Source organism: Cebus imitator, unplaced genomic scaffold (genome assembly GCF_001604975.1).
Source record: "Cebus imitator isolate Cc_AM_T3 unplaced genomic scaffold, Cebus_imitator-1.0 Scaffold67, whole genome shotgun sequence".
Classification (NCBI taxonomy): Eukaryota; Metazoa; Chordata; class Mammalia; order Primates; family Cebidae; genus Cebus; species Cebus imitator.
Genome location: NW_016107382.1, coordinates 3,490,347 through 3,507,310, shown reverse-complemented (window position 1 = coordinate 3,507,310; position 16,964 = coordinate 3,490,347). Strand labels below are relative to the sequence as shown.

Genomic DNA, 16,964 nt, shown 5'->3' with positions numbered 1-16,964 from the left:
CAAGTACGATTATTTCAAAGATTTGTAAAAAACTACTCATTCCAATTTTTTTGATAATACAGTCATATCTTAAAATGGTATTAGTCAGTGGCTTGCCAAACAAATATTTTAATAAGTTATTATAATCCACTGGGCTTTTCTGGATAGATCTTCCAGTCCTGAAGACTTTTCAGTTTTGTAGAGTTCCTACTGTAGTTTTTATTTCTTGGAAATGGACTTTCAAAGGCTTTAATAATATTTTCTCTTTTCTTCTCCTGTTAAATATCCAAAAGCAGCTGGAATGCAAAATACTTGCATCTGTCAGATAGACATGAGTGCATTTTACCCGACAACCATGGATTGTCTTAGAGTTTTAAACACTGTTACAGAGAAAATAAAATTTATTTGCATAGGTCAGACAATATCTAGATCCTCTCCATAGCACCTTCACAGATAGTAAATCCTGTAGTACTTTAAGCATTAGAGTTAAGTATCCAAATTAAGCTAGTTGCAAATCTCAAAGGCATTCATAAGCTGGGATTTAAGTCTGGGGTACCCCTCCCCTTACTTTCCACACAGGTACTTGGTTCTCACATATGCACTTACCAGCATTCAGAACGTATTTCTTAAGCCTTACACTTGTTAGGAACTCTACGTAAGAGGGATTTAGGCCAGGCGCAGTGGCTCATGCCTGTGATCTCAGCACTTCGGGAGGCCAAGGCAGGCAGATCACTTGAAGTCAGGAATTTGAGACCAGCCTCACTAATATGGTGAAAACCCATCTTTACTAAAAATACAAAAAATTAGATGGGCATGGTGGCAGGTATCTGTGATTCCAGCTACTCAGGAGGCTGAAGCAGGATAATTGCTTAAGCCTGGGAGGCAGAGGCTGCAGTAAGCTGAGATCGTGCCACTGCACTCCCTTCTGGGTTAAAGAAGACAACTCCATAAAAAAAATGGGGAGACTCTGATGGGCAAACAAAATTAGAAAGTGGGGCATCTCAGACAGCCTTCTCCAGGATGCAGATTCTGAGATAAAGCTTAATTGCAGGATATTTATTAAGAAGTTCCTTTTGCCAAAAGTTGTTAAAAGAGAGAGAGGGAAGTGGAATTGGGTAGAGGGAGAAGCTGAGTTGTAATGCAGGTCCAACGAGATCCTTGGTCAACCCCACAGGGAGCGCTGGAGTTAAAACGGCCCTCAGAGATGTCCTGGGATGGGCAAGAGAACAACTTTGTATATCCACACTGATCAATCCTTGGCTATGGGCCACTCCACAGAAAAGTGTGACCTTAGGTGAAATGGTTCTCTACAGCTAAGCCAATTCCTGAAGAGGGCTGACAGCTGCAGGCTGCCCGCTAACAGGACACCCAGCAAGTGGGGTGCAAGCTGTTCTTTAAGGGGGATCTGGGTTGCACATCCTACTACTGCCACACGGAACGTATCAAATCATCTGTTTTGGAGAGTTGTACTAAACATTCACAAATGGCTTTGAGAATATGGCACTGAAGAAACTTTCTAATTTAGGTTTTCTCCTAACATCAATTCATATCCTATGGAGCTAGTTTTCTGCTGAATATAATTTGATAAGTCTCTCCCTAATCTTACAGTGCCTTGAAGGCTGTTAAAAGAACTGTATACAGATGGTTTACTCTAGGATTGCCTGTCCTTCAACAGGGTCTATCAGTTCTGCCTGAAAACTTTGGTGTTGCTATATTAGTGAAGGACCTGCTATACAATGGCATACAGGTTTTGTGATGAGGTTAACCATCACACCTTCATAGGGGTCAGATAAAAGAATATATGAGGGATATATGTGATGAATATGTCATGAAATAGTGACAATTCACTAAGGCCACCAAGAATGAGCCTGTGGGAGGGTACTAGTATCACTAAGTGGAATAGTGGCTTTACTCCTTAGACCAGGGCTGATGGTAAATGAGGCGGTCACAGAACTGGGCTTAATATGATTCAGGGGTAATGGGCCCTCAAGGAATAGAGGGCCCTGGAGGACTGGTGCTTAACTACCAAAAGTCAAAAGGCCATAATTACTGTAACAACTGGTGAAATTGGAGCGGTAGTTAAGGGGGGTTGATTCACAGGTGTTTAGGAGATAATTAATTGAAAGTAACACCCTTACAGGCAAAATAGATGGGCAAATAACAAGAATGCTGTGTAATGCCTATAACCATATAAGGCACGAACAGAACCACATGGCTCCAATGACACATCACAATCCCTTTCTCACTTCCCAGACCTGAAGCACTTTTCAGGTAAGGAGCTGACAGATGGAAGAACTCATAGGCGATGGGTTACTAGGTCACAGGTCACTAGGAGAAAGAACCCTGCTCTACATGTATATACTTTGATGAAATGGCAAGTTCTTCCCCAGATAGATTTATGACTATATGCTGGCAAGGAAGAATATCCAGACATTTCTAGGTTTCCTGGGCACAGAGCCTGAGTTGACAATGACACCTAGTAATCTTCCTGGCAGCTAGGACAGAATGGAGCTAAGCAGCCCAATGGGTGGACTAAGCCAGCCATACAAATGCACCACTGAGATCTCTTGCTGTGGAGCTTAATTGACTGGGGGGTCCCCGATGCTGCTCTCTGAATCCGGTGGTAGTCAGGCCAAGGCTACATTTACCATGGGTTGCTTCCATCAGAACAGCAATGACTGACTGAAGAAGGCATACTAATAATGCAGGCCTATTCCTGTGAGGGAGGGGGCTCCTCCAATGGGCAACTTTGGTTTGAGTGTTCTTTATCAGCTGACCTTCAATTTCATTGGAATTGTGCTATGTCTACGGTTTTTGCTACTCAACCCTCCTTTCTTCCCTTTCTCCTTCTGTATTAGGGCTCTCCAGAGAAACAGAATCAGTAAGACTAATCAGTGTAGAATATTTATTATAAGGAATTGGCTGACACAGTAATGGAGGCTGAGAAGTCCCCCAATCTGCTGTCCAAAGGTCTGAGAACCAGGAGCATTGATGGAGTCAGTTCCTGGTTCAAGGGCAGAAGATGGGTGTCCCAGCACCACAGTCAGGCAGAAAATTCAACCTTCCTCCACGTATTTTATTTGGGTCCTTCAAAGACTGGATCAAGCCCTTCCACACTAGGGACTGCAATCTGCTTTATTCAGTCCATCAATTGAAATGCAAATTTCTTCCAGAAAAAGCCTCATGAGCATAACCAGAAATAATGTTTGGTCAGATTTGGGGCATTCTGTGGCCCAGTGAAGTTGACACGCATAGTAACCATCACACCTCCATGGAGGCCAGGCATTTTATGTAGTCTGAGCACTCTGTCTCTCTGGCTTCCTTTCCATTTAAACACTCAGTCATTTTTTTTTCCTCCAAATAAATGTCTTGTAAATTAATCCTGTCTTTACATTTTTTTTTTTTTTAAGGACTGGAACTAATAAATTTGGACTTTGTTCTGGAAGGTAGTTTACTTACTTACAGGTCAGCTTTATACTATTGAGGCTTGTTTTTAAGCTTGTTGTGTGGGTGGGGAGTAAGTGAAGTGTAGTTTTCTGTCAGGATAGTTTAGCCCTACTTATGTAACATGTAACCTTTCCGGGATTTTCAGTGAACGCCTGGTTTTCGGTCAGGACTCTCCACCATGGCTGGATGGAAATGAAATATTTCCCAATCTTGCACTAATTTTGAGAATTATTAGGCCTAGTGCTCCACAATGTACACAAGGGGGTCTCTACGTAGATTTCTGGAATTTTTCCTTGTCTGCCTTCCTCCTTGTTGATACTCTGTCCTGAAAATTCAAGCTGTCTCAGTCTCAACTCCAGTCTTCCTCTCCTCAACTCAGCAAGACCTCTGTTTAAGCTCGTCCTCCTGTGATGGGATCCAGCGTGCTCACCCGGGAAAGGGAGGGTGATGAGAGGTCTCACATTTGTTTCCCTTCCTCAGCCATCAAGTTGTCTCAACTTTTTCCCTGGCTTCTGGAGACACCGATAGCCAATCTTTCTGTAAAATTTCTAATATATGTACTTAGAGCTGTATGTTTCCCATCATATGCTTTCACATCACACAAGTTTTAATATGCTGTATTTTCATTAAAATTAATTTCAAGATATTTTTGCAATTTTGCTGTGATTTATTTTTTGACTCATGGGTCATGAAGTGTATGTTCCTTAAATTACATGCATTTAGGATTTTTTTTTTGTTACCTTTATGTACTTGATTTCTGATTTAATTCATACTCCATATGATTTCAATTTTTTGAAATTTCTTGAGAATTGATTTGTGATCTAGCCTAAGGTGCGCGCCAGAACATGTGGTAAATATTTTGCAGTACAGTTTAAAAGAACATGTATTCTGATGTTTTTGAAATAATATTTTAAGTCCTATTCGTGCTTATAGTACCAGTATATAGCACATAGTAGAAGCTTAGCATATATTGAGTTAAATAATTCAAAGGTTTTATCTGAATGGTGGCAATTCAAGATCAAGTAAGAGAGGACGATGATGACATTGCTATTTCTGTTAAGACAGAGTTTCATTCAACATACAGGAATGTCATGCTAAGTCATGCAGTTCCCCCCCATTCCAACCAATATTAATGACAACACTTTATGTGATGAAAATTATCCCAGTATTTTTCTTCCTACGTTTCTATTGGTTTTCCCTTCATTGGTTGTAAGCTTTGTATCACTAGAGCTATTTGGCAGTAGGAAATAATTATTTTAGGAAAAGTTAGTGACATTGGTCTATAAAGCTCACGGAGACACAAGAAATGATTAAATTTATTTTTTTCATTTTTCACCAAACAATTCATGATTGTTTCTGAGATTACAAAAAATTAGACAATAGCTAATATTTCTATGCAATGGTCAAATTTTTCAAGTAGAATCATTTTTTTAATTTTCCAAGTTCCAGTGTCACTTTTTCCTTGAACATGACTCAAGGTTAAAACTTAGCAATGTATACTTTCTAATACATTTAACTTTCCTATTTAACCCTCTGCCAACCTTATTCTGGTCACTAAAGTTTTGATTATAAAGAAGGAAGGAAACAGATTTAGATGAGTCTAACAGTATATTATGTAGGCTTATAAGATGCTTCTTGTGTATAGTCTCACATCTTTTCAACCTCTGATTCCAGTCATAGCACTGGTGAACAGTTATGGAAGGTTTTCCCCTGCTCTGTGCTAACACTGTCTCACTTCAAGCATGCACCAAGACTCTAGCTTCCTGTCTTAAGACCTCTCTAATGCAGTAATGTGTGATGCTGTGGTACCAGCTGGGCTCTCAGCTCCTTGCAGCCCAGAGGGATGGGGCCAGGGGTAGTGGGTTAATGCCCCAAAGGAGCAGCCCTCAACACACAGGATGTGGCTGCTGATGGAGAAATACTTCTCCATTCTCCCTGAGGAAGACAGTTCTGAGATAAAGTTTAAGAAGAATCCTGAGAAAGTCCTGCATTATGTAGCCATTAATAGGAGCAGACCACTTGATAACACCAGTATCTGGTTTTGCTTGGACTTACTTTCCCTTTCCCCACGTTCACTCCCCTGTCTCTCATTCCTGCTGCTTGGTATTAGACTCATAAATAGAATGTGTCTACTGTCTACCTTTGTCTCAAGCTCTGCTTTCAAGAATAACCTAGATTAAAACAGTGGGTAAGTGCATTGGTACATTACATAACGCAGAGATGTAATTTTCCTTGACTCTGCATGCTGCAAAGAAACATTTATTCAGATGGCAGCATAGCTGAGAATTTCCACCTTTCTCCTTTTTGAAACCTCATGGTCCATCCTGAGCCTGACCACCTAAAGAAAAAAAAAGTTGTCACAATCAGTTTACAATTAAACAGGCAAATTGCTTTGTGAGGATGGCGCTAAGCATTTTTTTTTTGCATGAGGGAGTCCTTGGCAATTTGGCTATATATTTCTGTGTAATATGGAAGAGCCCTCCGTCTACTCGATCATGTAAAGCTTTTGTTGCTTTGGAAACAAGCATATTAAATTTCTATTATCCTTGGTTAAAAAAAAAAACGGGATCATAGGTGGGCATGGTGGCTCATGCCTATAATCCTAGCACTTTGAGAGGCCAGGGAGGGTGGATCACTTGAGTCCAGGGGTTCCAGGCCAGCCTGGGCCACATGGTGAGACCCTGTCTCTATTAACAATATAAAAATTAAACAAACAAAAATATTGCATCTTTTAGTGCTATAATTTGTTAAGAAATTCAAACATTAAAAAACATAAATTACTGGAACACTATCAGGGCTTTCTTCATTCATGAAGGAATGAAGGAATGCTCTGAAGGATATAGGGAGTTATTAGAAATACATTAGGTTGCCTATATGCTAGCACTAAGTGAAAATGTTAACAATGATAATTTTTTCTCATTTGGTTCTGAAGACTTTTCAGAGAAATTGATTAAAATCACTCTCTTATTGAACCTGTATTCCAGTGGAACAGAAAGTTAAGACAACAAACCGAGTAAATCATGATACATTGAATTTAAAATAAGGACTACAGATAAAAATAAACAAGAGATGGTGTATAGACTGAATTACATACTCCCAAAATTCATATGTTGAAGGCCTAACCCCTAGTACCTCATAAAGTAACTATATTTGTAGATAAGATTTTTAAGGAGGCGATTAAGTTAAAATGAAGTCCTTTGGATGGGTTCTAATCCAATCTAAAGGCTGTCTTTATAAGAGAAAATTTGGGAATGCAGAGAGAGCCTGGGGCACTCACGCACAGAGGGCAAACCATGGGAGGACACAGAGAGAAGGTGGCCAATGGCCAGCCAAAGAGAGAGGCCACAGGAGAAATCAAAGCTGCTGACATCTTGATCTTGGACTTCTAGTCTCCAGAGCTAAGAAAATAAATTTCTGTGGTTTAAGCCACGGGGTCTGTGGTGCTTTCACGTGGCAGCCCTGTAAACTAATAAAGATGCTAAGAGAATGTACAAGCTTTTTGTTTTAGTTTATTTAATCTAAAGGTTTCACTGAGAAAAATGACATTGGAACAAAGACTTGAGGAAGAGTCAATTATATAAATATCTGGGGGCAGGACCAGTCTGGAAGAGGGAAAAGCAATTCCCAAAACCCTGATAGGGAAGGAGGCCAGGGAGGTGTGATACCTAAAGCATTAGAAGACGAGGTTAGAAAGGTATGGAACTGAGAGACAGTGGCAGAGCACAGGAGAAAAGGGTTCTCAGTGGATGCAGGACCCTACCGTGCACCAAGGGGATATGTTGAAAAATTGTGAGGAATTGTGGTATTACTATGATTGGGGTGGTGGTAATGGCCATTAGCGGCAGGCAACATTTATGTTAAAAGAATACCATGCTCAGGACCCTGCCACCCGGCAAAGTATTTTTTCTACATTTGATGTGACTTTGCCTGCTGCTCATTCATGGAGATGCAAACTTTATAACATTTGATGCTAACTTCTAAACGCCATTAATGGCAAAATAGGTTACTAGGATCAACTCTTCATTAAGCAAGTAAACATTCTGGATAAATATGTTTGATCAAATTTGGGGAACTTCTGCTAATATTTTTTCAAGTATTTTTCTGCCTAATATTTTCTCTCCTTGACTTCTGAAAATCCAATTTCATGTAGGTTAGATGTCTTGATATTATTTCACGAGTCACTAATGTTCTGTTTATTATACGTTTTTTTCTCAGTGCACTTTAAATTTGGATAATTGCTATTAACCTATTTTTTTTTTTTTTTTTTTTTTTTTTTTTTTTTTTTTTTTTTTTTTTTTTTTTTTTTTTTTTTGAGATAGAGTCCCGATTTGTTGCCCAGGCTGGAGTGCAGTGGCTCAGTTTTGGCTCACTGCAGTCTCCATCTCCCCAGTTCAAGCGATTTTCCTGCCTCAGCCTCCATAGTAGATGGGATTACAAGTGTGTACCACCATGCTCAGCTAATTTTTGTATTTTTAGTAGAGACTGGGTTTCACCATGTTGGCCAGGCTTGTCTCAAACTTCTGACCTCTGGTCTCAAATGATTCTTCCGCCTAGGCTTCCCAAAGCACTGGGATTACAGGCGTGAGCCACTGTGCCTGGCTCTCTACTGACCCATCTTTAAGTTTCCTGATTCTCCTTATCGTGTGTCCAGTCCACAGATAATCTCATAAAATAATTTTAGTTATTATATTTTTCAGTTCTAGGGGTTCCATTTTGTTCTTCTTCAATTAGTACTTCTCTTGAAATTCCTGTGTTCACTTACCATATCTACACTTTGTAAGCATCTTTAATAATGTAAATTAACCATAAATGTATTTTAAATTCCTTGTCTACAGCTTCTAACATCTGTAGTTCTGTTCCCAGTGATTTATGACAAAGGTGATGTAGCAGAGCAGTGGGGAAAGGATTTTCTTTTCCAAAAAACACTTAGGTCAGTTGGATAGCTACATGAAAAAAAATTAGTCCTCACTTCACACCATACGCCAAAATTAACTGTAGGTAGCTGATACATCTAAATGTTCAAAGAAAAAACTTAAGCTTCCAGACAGTAACATAAGAGAATGCCCTTGTCACCTTGGGGTAGGCAATGATTTCTTACAGGGCAGCGAAACCACTAACTATGAACAAGAGTGATAAATTAGGCTTCAATAAAAATGAAAGATTTACATTTATCAAAATCTAAAAATAAGAGCATTAAAACGCAAGCCTTTAATTAGGAAACGGTGTTTGTTTGCAGCACTTATCCAGAATATACACATCAAGGAGAAGACTACTCAATAGAAAAATGGGTCAATGCCTAAAAGGCACTTTACTGAAGAGGATATCCAAGTGGCCAATAACCACATGAAAGATGCTTTTTATCTTTACTCATCAGAGAAGTGTTAATTAAAACCATATAAACCCCAAATGTTGGAGAGGATGTGGAACAAAGAGAACTCTCATCATACAATGATGGCGGGGCCTGTAAATTTGAAAAACTGCTTGGCACTGTAACTACAGCTGGTTACATGCATACCTTAGATATGTATCCCAATAGAAATGTGTATCTGGGTGAAACAATTCACAGAATAATGTTCATGCAAGTATTATCTGTAAGAGTTCCAAACCTCGAAAGAAGCTGAATGTCCAATATGAGCATAAAGTACCAGTCACAAAAGACCTCATATTATATAATTCAATTTTTGTGAAATGTCCAGAATAGGCAAATCTATAGAGCAGAAAAATTAGTGGTGGCTTGGGGCTGGAAAGGACAGAGAACTGGGGTTGGGGAGTGAGAGCTAAAGGGTATGAACTTTCCAGGTGATGAAAATTTTCTAAAATTGACTGTGGTGATGGTTGCACTTATCTGTGAATATGCCAAAAGCACTGAATTGTACACAATGAATTGCACACTAAGTGGATGAACTGTATGGTGAATTATATCTCAATAAATCTGTAACTAAGAAAAAAACAGTAGAAAGAATAAATTGTGTATACTCATATAACTGAATTTCATATAGCATAGAATAAGATTTTTAAAAGACCTGTTACATGCAACAACAGGGATGAATTCAAATTTAAAATAAAGTGAAAGAAGCCAAATACTATAAAATATTTACCAAGTAATTCATTTCATGTGAAATGTCAAAACAGACACGAATAACAGGGGGATGAAGAACGCTATTATTAATTTATTTCTTGAGCTAGGTGGTGGCTCCTAGGGGATGTTTGTGTTAATCTTTGAAAGTTTACTGAACTGTATTTATAATTTGTACACTTTTCTATATGCTGTACTTCAACAAAAGATTATTAAAAATATTTTTAAAAATTAAATTGTTCAGTAAGTTGTCCTACAATTTGCATGAAAAAAGAATTAAAAACTACACAAGCATTTCAAAAGTTATTATTTATGGGTTGGGGTTATGGAGAATTTATTTTCTCCTATATACGTCTCAGTATTTTCCAAATGACCATGGTAGACATACATTACATTCATCACTAGAAAAAAGTATTATTAAAATACAATTGTCTGAGACAATCTTGTATTACTTTTACATTAAACTAATTTAGTCCAAATGTGGGGATTTCAGCCTTTGCTCCCAGATGAAAAGCGCCTGTCATTTTAGAGCAAAGGAGGGCGTGGCAGTTAGTCTGGGGGTTTCCTGGTGGCCTCGGAGACTGCCAAGAACTCCGCACGGGCCACTGGCCTAGGAGGAGGAGGAGCAAGGTGCAGGTGCAGGGAGAGATTCAAGAGACTGTGAACTAAACCTGGGTGGGTCCCAGTCCTCACAAAACCTGGGTCCTAACTGCAAAACTGTGCTAGGGCCGAGGAAGGGGTGGAGGACTCACTGGCGCTTTAGTCTCTGTGCTGGGTGAAGTTAATGATTAGGTTCTAATCATCCCAATCTACATGATTTTATTTTTGTAAGGTCCGGCAGCTAAGAGTGGTTTTTGCATTCTCAAAACAAAGACTGTCAAAACAAAGGCGAATACGCGACACAGTTCCAGTCCCGAATTCTAGAGTATTTGTTTCTAGATCCTTCCAGAAAAAAGTGGGTCAACTTCTTGATTAGAGACTCTAGGCAGAAGAATTCTAAGGTATTTAAAATTTTTACCTGGGAACGCGCTTGCTGGCGAGGCGGAGCCGGCGTGAAGCTAGCGTGCCCAGCGGCACTGGTTCCACGCGATGCTGTTTTGCCCAGGCTGGTCAGACCGAGCAAACGGAATCACAGAAGAAAATCCACCTCTCAAGGATCCAGGCTGGACAGGGATGGCCGGGCTCGTCCTGGACGGGGGTGCCCAAATGGATGAGGATGCTCCCTGCAGCCCTCGGCGGATCGCAGAGGAGCAGGGCTCCGGTCTTCCATCTGGGGAAGCATCGCGGTCACTCGCGAAGAAGCCAGCAGAGCCCCCGGAGTTTTCTTTACTTCTCTCTGCGCGGCGCAGACGCAGCGCACCGCGCGGCCGGCCGAGCCGTCTGCAACTTTGGGAGCCGCGCTGAGTGGGTGCGGCCCGCCGCCGGCGCGTGCGCAGTGCGCTCTCGGCACCTCCCACAGCGCAGGCTCGGCGTTGGCCTCCGCGCGCGCGGGCGAGTGCGCCCCTCACGGGTTCTCTAGGGCGCGGGGCAGCCGGGGCGGAAGGGTTTGTTCATTATTTTGAGAGTCTGTGGTGAACGTCATAACCCTTCGTCCTTAAATACTGCCGATACTTGACCTACGCAAGAGACAATGTCTTGTGATTCAGCCTGATATCTCAGTATGTATCTCCTAAGAATAAGGGATCGTTTGACATCAGGGTTTCTCAACCCTGCGCTATTGACGCTTTGGGCAGGATGAGTCTTTGCTGTCTTTGTCCGTATGGTGGGGGTGACGGGGTGGGGTGGGGATGTCCTGTGCAGAACAGTCACTGTTTGGCAGCATCCCTGGCCTCTGCCCATTAGATGACAGTAGCAACTCCCTCCCCCAATTGTGGCAACCAGTGATGCCTCCAGACACTGCCAAACCCAGCCGGTGTGGTGGTGGTGGAGGGTGAGGGTGCGAAGGGGTGCTGGTGAGGGGTTGGGGAATAAGGAGACGAGCAAAATTGTTTCAGTTGAGGACCACGGGATCGCAATGCACATCGTCATTCTTAGGAAATGTAACATTGTTACATTACAATAATCCGATATATTTCATATTTGAATTTCCTCAATTGTCCCCCAAATGTCCTTCTTTACCCTATAGTTTGTAAAATGGAAATTGGAGATTTAACAAGAATCACACATTACAGTTGTCAATTCTCTTCCACTTGCTTCAATATAGAACGGTTCCCTCGCCTTTTTTGTTTCTCCTGGCATTGCCATTTTTCAAACGTCTGGCCCAGTGGTCTTCCAGAATATCCTTCAATTTGGAGATGTCAGATTGGTTCCTCATTATAAGATTCACGATAAATATATATGAGCACACAAACATATGCAGCAATGCTACCTAGGTGATGTATCCAATTTCATCTATTGGATATATCAAATGACTTTTTAGCTGTCATAACGTTTAATTTGTAAAGCACCCACCACCAGCGATTTGAAATTTTTTTATCACATACATAAATTTCCACATTGTAGTTAGGTCTAAGATATATTTTCTTTTTTTTCCCCCATTGACTTTATTGTCTACTTATGGGCTAATATTATACTGTTTTTATTACAGAGACCATATTTCAGTATCTGGTAGGGCTAGTCTGCGTCATTGCTGATTTTTTAAGTGTTTATTTTTCTATATTCTTGGTTATTTTTTCATGGAAACTATAGAATATAGCTCCATAAAAATACTTTCTAAAAATTGCCTTCTGCATATCTTTTCAGTTTATGATGTTGCATTTTCATTTTGAAGAGCAAGGTTTATTTTTTCTCTTGCTCAAGTTTCAGCTTTGTGTCTTTCAAGAAAGCATCATAGAGGTTTCTCGCTTGTTGTTTATTCTTATAGTATTTCTCTTTTTTGTTGGTGTCATAAGTGGTATTATCTCTTCCACTTTTCCTTATAACTGCTAGATGCTTATGTAAGTGAAGGTACTGATTTCTATGTCTAATTTTGTTTATCTCACTACCATATTGAATCTCCTGTTGCTTCTGGGAGTTTCATGTTGATTCTATTTGCATCTCTGCTTACACTTTTATATAATTGCAGTGATTATCCATTTTGAAGTTCAAATTGCCCATCGTTGGCCATTTTTGGCTCCTTTGTTTACTTGAAACAAGCTCAAATGTCTTGAAAGCTTACTTGCCTTCTGACACTGTAAGAGTTCCAGTCTCGTATTGTACATTTACTGCCTCAGACCTAGAATCAGCCATTTCTCAAAGGTGTCCTCATTGCTTCCAGTGAAAAAGGGATTTGGATGCTACAGTCTGTACTTAAAGATGTTCATGGCTAAATGGCGTGAACATCATTATTTCCCAGACTCTTCAAAACAAGATCTAGAAAAGATGTAGTTTTTCAAAGAAAGATGAAAATAAATCATAAATTTGTGATGATATTCTAATTCTAATAAAAGATTATAAGGTTTTTACTTATTTGATGTTATATGGCATCTCTTTTTCTCTGTGCTGAAAGTCATGGCTCTTTAATGATATTAACAGAATTACTTACTTTTCTCCATGATATATGTAATAGTTTCCAAAATCTACCAGTATTACAACTATAAGTAAAAGTGTTAAATGCAGTTAAATACAGTGGGCTTATTTATCTCATGTTGTTTTAAAATCTAGTTTGCTTGCTGGGTGCAGTGGCTCACGCCTGTAATCCCAGCACTTTGGGAGGCTGAGGCAGGTGGATCATTCAAGGTCAAGAGTTCGAGACCAGACTGGCCAGTTGCGCCACTGTGCTCCAGCTCCAGCCTGGGTGACAGAGGGAGACTCCATCTCAAAAAAAAACACAACTAGATTTCTCAATTAAGAAGAAAATTAAATCTAAAATGGAAAAGAATCTTAAGTATATTGAACTTTTTCCTTTTGAGTGAAATATCTAATTCATATATTTCATTATTTATTTAAATCTATCAGTTTTGTTCTGAACCCTCTTTAGCGGCATTTTGTCAATTCTAATGTCATGTTTGCATTTTTTTCTAGAAATTCTCAATATCAATTGGTGTTTCCCTTTGGGACAAGCTATGTTTGATAGAAAAATTTAAAATTTCAAGATGGGGCTTTCTTATGTTTTGATGATAAATTTCTAGTTTTATATTATGGTGAATATTTGTATTATTTTTATGTAATTTGTTGAGACATACATGTTTGTATTGTAAATTGGAGTCAATTTTCATAAGTGTTTTTGTACATTTTTGTCTAATTAAGAGAAATGTACTATAGTCTACTATTGTTTGTGTATTTCAGTTTCTCTGAATCTCTTGTAATTCCCACTGTATGAAAGTAGTTACTGTGTTATTCACTGCATATCTTTTCATAAATCTTTTATTTTCACTGTGAATTGCGGCCTTTAGGATTATAAGATGTTCTTTATCTCAATAATGGTTGTTGGTCTGAATTTTATTTTCTTGAATTTCAGAATCTCAATTCTTTCTTTTTTTAATTTGCATTTTCTTAGTATACCTTTATCCATCCTTTCATTCTCAGCATTTCTGAATTGTTTTGTTTTAGGTGTGTTTTTATCTTTTATATACAGCATAGAGTTGGGTTTTCCTTTGAAATCGACCTATTTTTCTTGTTATTTTCATACTGAGGTTGAGCTGTCTGTTGGCTTACGTGTTTGGTTTCAGTTATGTCCTGTATTATATTTACCTGTGTAATATGTAGCATATTTGATGGTGATAAGTGCTGTTGAGGAAAATAAAGGAGAAAGGGGGCATAAAAAATGTTGGGGAGAATATTCTATTTTAAATAGGTGGTCAGGGAAGGCCTCATGGAGAAAGTGATTTTTGCACAAACACTTGAAATAGGCAAAGAAATGAATCATGTGGATGAATGAGGTAAGATTGCTCCAGACAGAAGACAGCTAGGGCCAGCGCCCTGAGGCATAGAGTACCTAGTGCACTCTAAGGAATAGCAAGGAAGCGGCTGTGATCAGAGTTGGTAAGCAGAAGAATAGATAGTAGGAGATAAGGCCAGAGCCGACATGCCAACAGAATCAGATAGGGCCCTGTCAGCCTTAGGGAGTGAGCAAAGAATCCCTCCTTCTAGAGGAATTTGGTACCAGATGTTGAACTAATACATCTGCCATAACACAGTAATAAATTAATAACCCTATGAGAACACATTAATAACCCTGGGAATCCCAGCCTAGGTAGGAGAGGAAGCTAGGGTTGCAGGTATGATATTTTGGGTACAACTCAAACTATGCATGAAAGTAGTTTCATATTTGTTAACTTTGAGGGTTGGATTACTAAGCACCTTTCCCAACCTGTACGATTGCAACAGTCCTTGAATATATTCTTCAAGTTTCTCATATTTCAGTTTGTACTTCATATTCTGTCTCCAAACATAACAGATATAGATAACAACTATAGCTTTTGGCTATTTATCTGAAGCTGTACATTTACAGGAAGAATTTTATTGCAACATTCATATTAATGAAAGGTATTTTGACTAATACATGTTCAAAAAGCAAACACTAAAATAAAATTCTATACTCAGAAGCTTGATTAAAGTTGACAGAAAATGACAGATTTTCTCTGAATTTTTGAAAAAATGTCAAGTGTTTGTTTTAAAAGAGTTTTTTTGTGTTGTTTTTCTTTTTATAAGAAATCTGTTTTGACAGAAAACTATATGGCAAGTGTGTGTGTGTGTGTGTGTGTGTGTGTGTGTGTGTGTGTGTTAGGGAGGAATAGGGATGAATTTAGTTTGTAATCTAGAAAAACTGTGTCCAGGTTGGGAACAGAGAAGGGACAAACTTTATATGTGTACACAGGATTACTTTTTCCTGTCATGATGTGTTTTATTTGGAAGCATTTCCATGTTCTTTCTCTTTTCCTCCTTTTTTTCTCCTTCACCTTTCTTTTTCTTAAGCTAAGCTGTCACAGTGAAATACTGTGACTAAGCCACAACTCCTATAGAAAACTGAACGATGCATTGTAAAATAGGACACAAAACAAAAGACTTCATCTGAGAGCTGAGATCATCACGAGTACACAGACCCACTGCAGTAATTCAACAGTGTTTGTCAGTCTAGGACAATTTCTTCAATTATTGGTGTCCTGCTGCCCCCTGCTGCTCATGTGGAAGCACTGACTACAGAAATTAAAGTTTTCCTAACATTGCACAGGTTTTAGTGCAATGTTAGTGTGCTAGCAAAGAAAGTTACGTACTGCAAAGTTTTAAACAGAGTGATTTAAGGAATTGCTTTCTAAAAGGCTGCATATCAAAAAAATTACAAAGCAACTTTTCTACTCTCTAATATGTTGAAAAGAAATCTAATCCAGTTATTTGGCTAATGAATACGGTTTCGTTTTTAAGTTTCTGAGGGGAAAAGAGCAGAAGGCAATTGTGGTAGTTAAGAGATAAACTGGTAAAGAGAGAGCAGTGAGTAGACGGAGAAATTAGAAGGCAAAATGTGCAAGAAGGAGGGGGTAATGAATTATTTACATCCTCGAGGGTAAAGCATTTCAGTCTTGAACAGATCGTTTACATTCCTCAGGGGGGTCGGGCAGAAACGGGCTCCACGAAAAAGCCCGGATGGTCGTTTGTGAGCCTCAGCTCCTCCAGCTCCTCTTCCTGGATTTGATCACGGAAACCTCTCAGAACTGTTAGAATGTGAGTTGGGTCCTCTGAAGCAGAGCAGAGGCATATCACCTTTGGAGCCGATTTCCTGGCCTACTCTGCAATTTGTAAAGAGCGCAGGGGCTGTCTCCTGGATGTAAGTCAGCCCGTGTGGAAATGCGGACGTGTGAGCATTTGAGTTGGATGTTACATGTTCCAGGTTTTAGACCTCTGTGGGCTGCTAGTTCCTGCATGCCACCTTGGGATTAGGTAATGAGGTGCCAGCCTACCCTGCCACTCAGTAAAAGTAGCTAGAAGCTTGGGGCCTTGCCTAAGCATTTTTTTTTTTTTTTTTTTTTCTGGGACGTTTTCTCCATGAGGAAGACGATTGGAGAAGAAACTTTCCATATTTGGAAAATTGAACATACCGTGTTATGATAAACTTAGAAATCCAGTCCGAACTACTCTTGAAAGATGTAGTTTGTGGTATAAATACTATATATAGGAGTGACACTTCTAAAACTTCTGAAGTCCCTACTTTAAAGGCACAATGATGGATTTTAAGAAACAAAACTTTGAGCAAACAGTTACATGGTTTACTTCAGGTAACAATAACCTGATTCCTTAATGCTTGGGGTTGTTATCTTCATAGCATTGCATTTAGCGCTATCATTTTCTGTTTCTCTTGCGTAACATATTGTGTTAGTACATTTTCATGCTGCTAATAAAGATATACCTGAGACTGGGCAATTTATGAAAGAATAATTGGACTTACACTTCCACATGGCTGGGGAAGCTTCACAATCATAACAGAAGGCAAGGAAGAGCAAGTCATGTCTTATATGGAGGGCAGCAGGCAAAGACAGACAGCGTGTGC

General features: G+C 39.4%; 2 long non-coding RNA genes across 2 annotated transcripts; one reads left to right on the top strand and one right to left on the bottom strand.

Annotated features, from left to right (window-relative positions):
* Positions 1–4,396: 4,396 nt before the first annotated feature.
* LOC119471625 lies at positions 4,397–10,919 on the bottom strand. The gene is made up of 2 exons (XR_005200685.1): positions 10,521–10,919; positions 4,397–5,764 (listed from the first exon to the last, which is right to left on the bottom strand). It is a non-coding gene; the product is annotated as an uncharacterized LOC119471625 (long non-coding RNA).
* A 28-nt stretch (positions 10,920–10,947) lies between these two features.
* LOC119471626 lies at positions 10,948–16,822 on the top strand. The gene is made up of 3 exons (XR_005200686.1): positions 10,948–11,160; positions 11,706–11,874; positions 13,505–16,822. It is a non-coding gene; the product is annotated as an uncharacterized LOC119471626 (long non-coding RNA).
* The last annotated feature ends 142 nt before the right edge of the window (positions 16,823–16,964 follow it).